This window comes from Colobus angolensis, unplaced genomic scaffold (assembly GCF_000951035.1).
Source record: "Colobus angolensis palliatus isolate OR3802 unplaced genomic scaffold, Cang.pa_1.0 Scaffold176, whole genome shotgun sequence".
Lineage (NCBI taxonomy): Eukaryota > Metazoa > Chordata > Mammalia > Primates > Cercopithecidae > Colobus > Colobus angolensis.
The window spans coordinates 3330574-3337258 of record NW_012114888.1 but is presented as its reverse complement, the minus strand read 5'-3'; the positions used below and the strand labels follow the sequence as shown (position 1 = coordinate 3337258).

The following is a 6685-nucleotide window of genomic DNA, read 5'->3' as shown; positions in this document are numbered from 1 at the left end:
TGTCCTGAATGGTATTGCCTAGGTTTTCTTCTAGGGTTTTTATGGTTTTAGGTCTAACATTTAAGTCTTTAATCCATTTTGAATTAATTTTGTATAAGGTATAAGGAAGGGATGCAGTTTCAACTTTCTACATATGGCTAGCCAGTTTTCCCAGCACCATTTATTAAATAGGGAATCCTATTTAATAATTTAATAATTTGCTTGATGAATGAATCTATTTCAACAAATTTATCTTCTAGTTTGCCAGTTCTCTCTTTACTGTGTCTAGTCTGCTGTTGAACTTGAAAATGAAATAAAAATGCTAAGGTTATGTTTTTCTTTTCCAGAATTTCTATTGGTTCTTTCTAAACTCACAATCCTCTACTCCTCACTACACTCCTTAATCCTTCCCCTCCCTTATTTTTAGCCACAGTACCTACCATATTGTAACATCCCATGTGATTTACTTATTTTGTTTCTTATGTTTCTTCCCTTATTAGAAATACAACAAAGTTCCAGGAGAGCAGGAATTTCTATTTGTTTTGTTCACTGACATGTATCTCTAAACACTAGAACGGTGCCTGGGACATAGTAGGATCTCAAAAAATATTTGTTGAGGATCTCAAAAAATATATGTGTTATCTATAAGTATGGAGGCAGTAGTGAAACCTGCCAAATTAGATTGGAGTGGAGATGGGGTCCTTGTAGAGTTCAGTAGGAAATAAAATTTGAGGAGGGGCTTCGTTATGGCCAGATTATATAGAGCATCCTGTGTTGAGGGAAGGTTTGGGGCTTCAACATAGTAGGCATATATATTATTTACAAAGCTGAGCCAAATATCCGTAAGTTACTTGTCATCTGGGAGACGTTAGGAAATAGCAGAAAGAACTCTGGCTTTGGAATTGGAAGTATGCAAGTTGAAATCCTACTTCTACAGTTTACCAGCTGTGTGGTCTTAGGCAAGTTACTTACTCTTGAAGATCCAGTTTTTTTTGTTTTTTTTTTAAACTGTAAAGTGGTGTTAGTAATCCCTACCTGATAAAGTTGTGGTGAAAATTAAGAGGTAATATTGTAAGTAAAACCCCTAGTACAAAGTGGGTGCCCAATAAGTAGTTCTTAGACTACACTGGCTGATTTAAAACTATTAGCATACTAAAATGTACTTTTTCTGTTTGGGGCACATTACTTAGAGTAATAGGAAGAAGCAGAAAACATTGGGTGTAGTATATTGAGGCAGAGTATTGTAACTGTGGTTTAGGAAAAATAACTACCAACTATGAGTAAAAATGAAAAGGAAGATACTATATATGGGTGTTTTACAGTCATTAAAAAAACCCCACAGAAATAACTAGTATCTTTTCACTTCTCGAAAACGTTTTGAAACCTCGAGTTAATTAAGAGGGGAGAGGAAAATCCCCTAATCATACTAGAGTCACTAATAGTGTGGTCTCTGAAAGTACCAAACCGTAGGAAAGTCACCAGGCTCTGGAGGAGATCAGCTTTCCTGGAGTGGTCAGGTCCTCATGGATACTCTCTTCTGGGCAGAACCTACATGTTGACGTGAACCTAGGGCACTAACTTGACCCTCTGCAGAAAAAACTTTTAATGTTAAGTCCTCTGCTTACTAAAGGTCAACCAGGAATAATTCTCCTGGAGAAGCCTTGTACATTTTTTTTTTTTCTTTTTTAGATGGAGTTTCACTCTTGTTGCCCAGGCTGAAGTGCAATGGTGTGATCTCGGCTCACTGCAACCTCCACCTCCCGGGTTTGAGCGATTCTCCTGCCTCAGCCTCCTGAGTAGCTGGGATTACAGGCATACGCCACCACGCATGGCTAATTTTGTATTTTTAGTAGAGACAGGGGTTCTCCATGTTGGTCAGGCTGGTCCTGAGCTCCCGACCTCAGGTGATCCACCTGCCTCAGTCTCCCAAAGTGTTGGGATTATAGGTGTGAGCCATTGTGCCCAGCCTGCCTTGTGCATTTTCTATATAACTGGTTGTTAAAGATGTAATCCTTTTTTTGCTAATTGACTGATGGATAAGGGGCCATCTGACAGACTTTGTCTGAGAATTTAGGATTAAGCAAACATTTATTTCTCTTAACTGGTTATTCCTTCTTATCAGATGATGAGATTAAATAGCACACAATACTTCCTTTTTGTTTCAGTTATCAAGAAACTCAGAGCACCATGTAATGCTTGATTACAATAACAGAAAGTCTAGGAGGACTGTAAATTTACTTCCTCCTTGTATACTATAGTTCAGTACTGTCAGTTTCTATTTTAAGCAGCTTGCTGTAGAGCACCTTAAAGGCTTTACAAAATAACCTGAGTGTACCTAATTTGGCATTTGACTAATTTAACATTTCCCCAGATGTGACTCAAACATTTTGTAAATGTAGTGAATTTAAAAGACCCAGGTGTCTAGCAGTAGGGGCATGGTTTAATAAACTGTGGCATATTAATACACCACATTTAGAATTTTTATCTTCAGTTCTAAGGCAAATCTGTCACTGAGCCCTTATACGAGACTCAGTGCACAATGTATAACTGAACAGCACTGAACATGAATGAATTTATATGTTTCAACGAGAGTAACTGATATGGTTTGGATATTATTTGTCCCCTCCAAATCTCATGTTGAAATGTGACCTCTCATGTTGGAGGTGGGGCCTGGTTGGAGGTGTTTTGATTAATGGGGTGGATCCCTCATAAATGACTTGGTGCCATCCCTGCCAGTAATGAGTGAGCTCTTGATCTGTTAATTCAGGTTAGTTCAGGTGGGATCTGATTATTTAAAGAACCTGGCATCTCCCCCCTCTCTCACTTGCTCCCTCTCTTCTTGTGACATGCTGGCTCCCCTTCGCCTTCCACCATGGTTATAAGCAGGCTGAGGCCCTCCTCAGAGACAGATGTGGACACTGTGCTTCCTGTACAGCCTGCCGAACTATGAGCCAAATAAACCTCTTTTCTTTATAAATTAACCAGTCTCAGGTATTTGTTTATAGAAATGCAAATAGACTAACACAGTAACCTGCAAAAAATATAACATGGAGTTAAGAAAAGGGAGATGCAGCAAAATACATTCAGTTAATACAACAGAAAATGCTGCTTGTCCCCCAGTATCTGCTTTCCATTTTTTCCCTCATAATAGAATTTTAGAAGGTTCAATGACCTCCCAGAAAGAAGACTTTATTTTCTTGCCTCTCTTGCAGCCAGATGTGATCATGTGACCAAGTACTTGGCCAATAGGATGTCAGTGGAAGAGTGTGTGTGTGTGTGTGTGTGTGTGTGTGTAATTTAGAGGCTGTGCCGTTAAAGGGCGTGCCTTCCCTGGCTCTTTTCTGATTTACCTTTGCCTGACACATGGGCCTGATGGTGAGGGCAACACCCTCTTGGTGGTAGAGCAGGAAGACGAGGGAGGGGTAGTGAGGGAGGAGTAGGGAGCCACTACTTCATCCCAGGAATACTTATGCTCTGACTCTTCTGTGAAGGAAAGAGAAACTTATCTAAGCCACCATTATTTTGGTCTTTGTTCCAGCAGCTACACCTGCTTCCTAATTCTATATGATACTATTTATGTAAGTTAAAATGAGCAAAAGAATATTTATTATGTATCTGCGGACATGTATATTTAGTAAACCTGGACTGGATACGGACTAAAATGAATGACAGTTGCCTCAGAGGTAGAAGGGAAGGAATGGGACGAGGGAAGGAGGGAATACAGACTACTTCCTCTCTTTACATTAAGCCACAAGGGATTCTCTCTTTTCTGTGTGTCATGCTCAGTCGATTATGTCAGAGTAGGACAGTCAATTCAATGATGAAGAATCTGTGTGTTTGTGATTTTTGTGATTGCTTTATGCCGGGCGGCTTTCTGTTGGCTTTTAACAGTGACTTTTACCCCATATGAAGTGATTGGATTAAGAGAAAATAGTGGCTCACCCTTAAAACAAATGTGGAGGACAGAGCCATGGCTGTCGTAACAGGAGCGAGCTATGAAATAGACCTGGGAAGACAGATGCTGTTGCAGTTTGATGGTAAGGCCCGTGACACAGGTGTTGCTGGCAGGCAACAAGAGGCCCCACAGGGGCATTCTCCATTTGCCCAGACTGTAGACAATGCCATTGCTGGCTCAAAAGCTGAAATTGTCAACAGCCTGGGTGACTGTCTTTTGGGGTCAGGCTCACGTTAATCAGGCTCAGAGAGTCTGAGGCTAAACCAGAGTGCCAATCGATTGATTTATGATAAGAGATTTGGCTGTTGCAGAGCAGAATGTGTGTTCAGGCTAAGCAGAGCATCTTTTTCTGAGTAGGCAAGTAGCAGGGGACCCCAGGTTGTCATCGGAAAGTTACTTAGAAAGGACAGAGGAAGAACAGAGGCAATTGGTTATGGTATGCTCATAGATAGACTGGAAAAGGCTGATGGGTCCATCTCCTTGCTGTAATAGCCTTGACTCCACCTCTCCCCACTACCAGCCCAAGCCAGCCACTGTATCCTTTCCTTTATCAGTGGTTACATGGATGATCTCATCATCTGACTTTTGGAGTCAGCCTTTCTTCTCTTTTTTTTTTTCCACAGTATTTTTTTCAAACTAGATTCCACAGAATGGACTGGGTTTTCCCTAAACGAATCTCAGGTGCATTCCAGGTGAGTCACATTGCAGTTTGGGGATTCCCAGGCTCTTAAGGGCATACAAACAGCTTATCTGGTTTACTCCCTCAATTTGCCAATCACATCCAACATATGACAATTTTGCTGGGTAACTCTGAGGAAACCTTCATTCTCTTACCTCTGAATCTATGGGGGCCCTCTCTGTCTGCTTCCCTATTCCAGGTACATTCTATGATGCATTTAGTTGTGTTTCTGAATGCGGTTCTTCTTGTCACATGGCAGTCCTTCTGTCTTCCCACTTGTCCCTGCTTTCACTCTGTTTACCTAAATGTGGAAGTGCCTAAGGGGCAGTCCTTGCTCACATAACTTTGGCTCTCTGACCTGTGGCTTTAGAGATCATTTGTGCATAGCTAGCTTCCAGGTCTTTATATTCAGTCCTGAATATATTCTTTCAATACAGTCCTAAAAGTCACTCCTTTTATAAGTAGTTGTTGGACAAGATAATACATATGATAGTACAAAACTCAAAAGTTAGAAGGCAAACGGAAAAATCGGCCTCCCTTTCTCCCTGGAGATAAATGTATTCCATTGTCTTCTCTGGAGACAAATGTGCTCATCGGTTAAGCCATTTCTACCTGAACGTGCCATGCTGTATTTAAAATCAGCGTACGTGATAACATAGTTATCACTGTTGCTCTAGAGTGCCATCAGCACCCACTTGGATGTTGAGGTGCCCTCCCTTCTCACGTTGCCTAATGGTTCCCCTGAGAACCTTGAGCACCCCACTGCTATAGTAGAAACTAAAAGGATGGTTGCTGGAATTTCCTTACAATGCTTTTTGGCTTTTGTACAGTTCACTTTCAGTTAGTTATGAACTCTCAGAGGATAGCAATTGTGTGCTGTTTCTGGCATATCCCCTTTAGTGCTTTACTCAGTCTTATACATAGAGTAGGGTTTTTTTGTTTGTTTGTTAGTTTAGGTAACATTTTTTGAACTTTTTTTGTTAGTTTAGGTAATGGGTGTAGGCATTTGTTTTTAAAAACATCAAAAAAAAGTAACTGCTGGCAGAAAATGTAATGACAAGAAGATGAGCAGCTGCCTTTTGTATTATGATAGCTTAGTACCTTTACATTTTTTTTTTCTGAACTTATTTTTAGTTTTGAGAACAGAGTCTCACTGTCACCCATGCTAGAGTGCAGTGGTGTGATCTCGGCTCACCTTGACCTCCTGGGTTCAAGCAATCCTCCCACTTCAGCCTCCTGAGTAGCTGGGACCACAGGTGCCCACCACCACGGCAGGCTAATTTTTGTATTTTTTACAGAGACAAAGTTCCATTTTGTTGCCCACGTTGGTCTCAAACTCCTGGGCTCAAGTGATCTTCCTGCCTTAGCCTCCTGAGTAGCTGGGATGATAGGCATGTGTCTCCATGAGTTTAGTGCCTTTTTCAGTGGAACTTGTTTCCTTGTTCTCTGATAGTGTACCACTGTCCTACCTCAGCATGTCCCATGACACTGCCTGAGCTCTTTTCCTCCTTACCACTTACAACATACTATTTAATGCATTTATCTTAGTTTTAAACATCTTTCCCCCTACTAGAATGTAAGCCCTATGAAGGGAAGGCAGGATTTTTGTCCTTGTTGTTGACTCTTACGTTCCCGGAGCCTAGCATATGGTAAGCTGCTCAACAAATATTTGTTGAATGTATAACCTGGTGAGATACCAATTATGTTGTCATTGAATTGATTACCATCAACAATCCTAGATTTCTCTTTGATCTGTCCCCCACTGATAGTTGGTATCAGTGCTTTGAGACCAGGAAGACATTTTTCGTTTCTCTGCAAACAAAACCTATAGTTTGAGGCTGAGTGACTTAGAGGCATGTGGAAGGAAGAAAGAACATAATCAATGGTGCTAGAACACAACGCCTTGGGCTCTGCTGTCAGTGCCTGACATATTCTCCAGACACTCCCCACTTATATTTTACTAGCCTATTTTGAGTACCTTTTTTTTTTTTTTGAGACGGAGTCTCACTCTGTCGCCCAGGCTGGAGTGCAGTGGTGCGATCTCAGCTCACTACAACCTCTGCCTCCTGGGT

At 41.2% G+C, this 6685-nt stretch overlaps 1 protein-coding gene and 1 pseudogene across 3 annotated transcripts in view; both read left to right on the top strand.

Annotated features, from left to right (window-relative positions):
• SLC9A7 (solute carrier family 9, subfamily A (NHE7, cation proton antiporter 7), member 7) overlaps positions 1 to 6685 on the top strand; it is a 137842-nt gene that overhangs the window by 40989 nt on the left and 90168 nt on the right. The gene's annotated exons all lie outside the window — the stretch shown is intronic.
• LOC105509491 overlaps positions 1 to 6685 on the top strand; it is a 15758-nt pseudogene that overhangs the window by 8270 nt on the left and 803 nt on the right.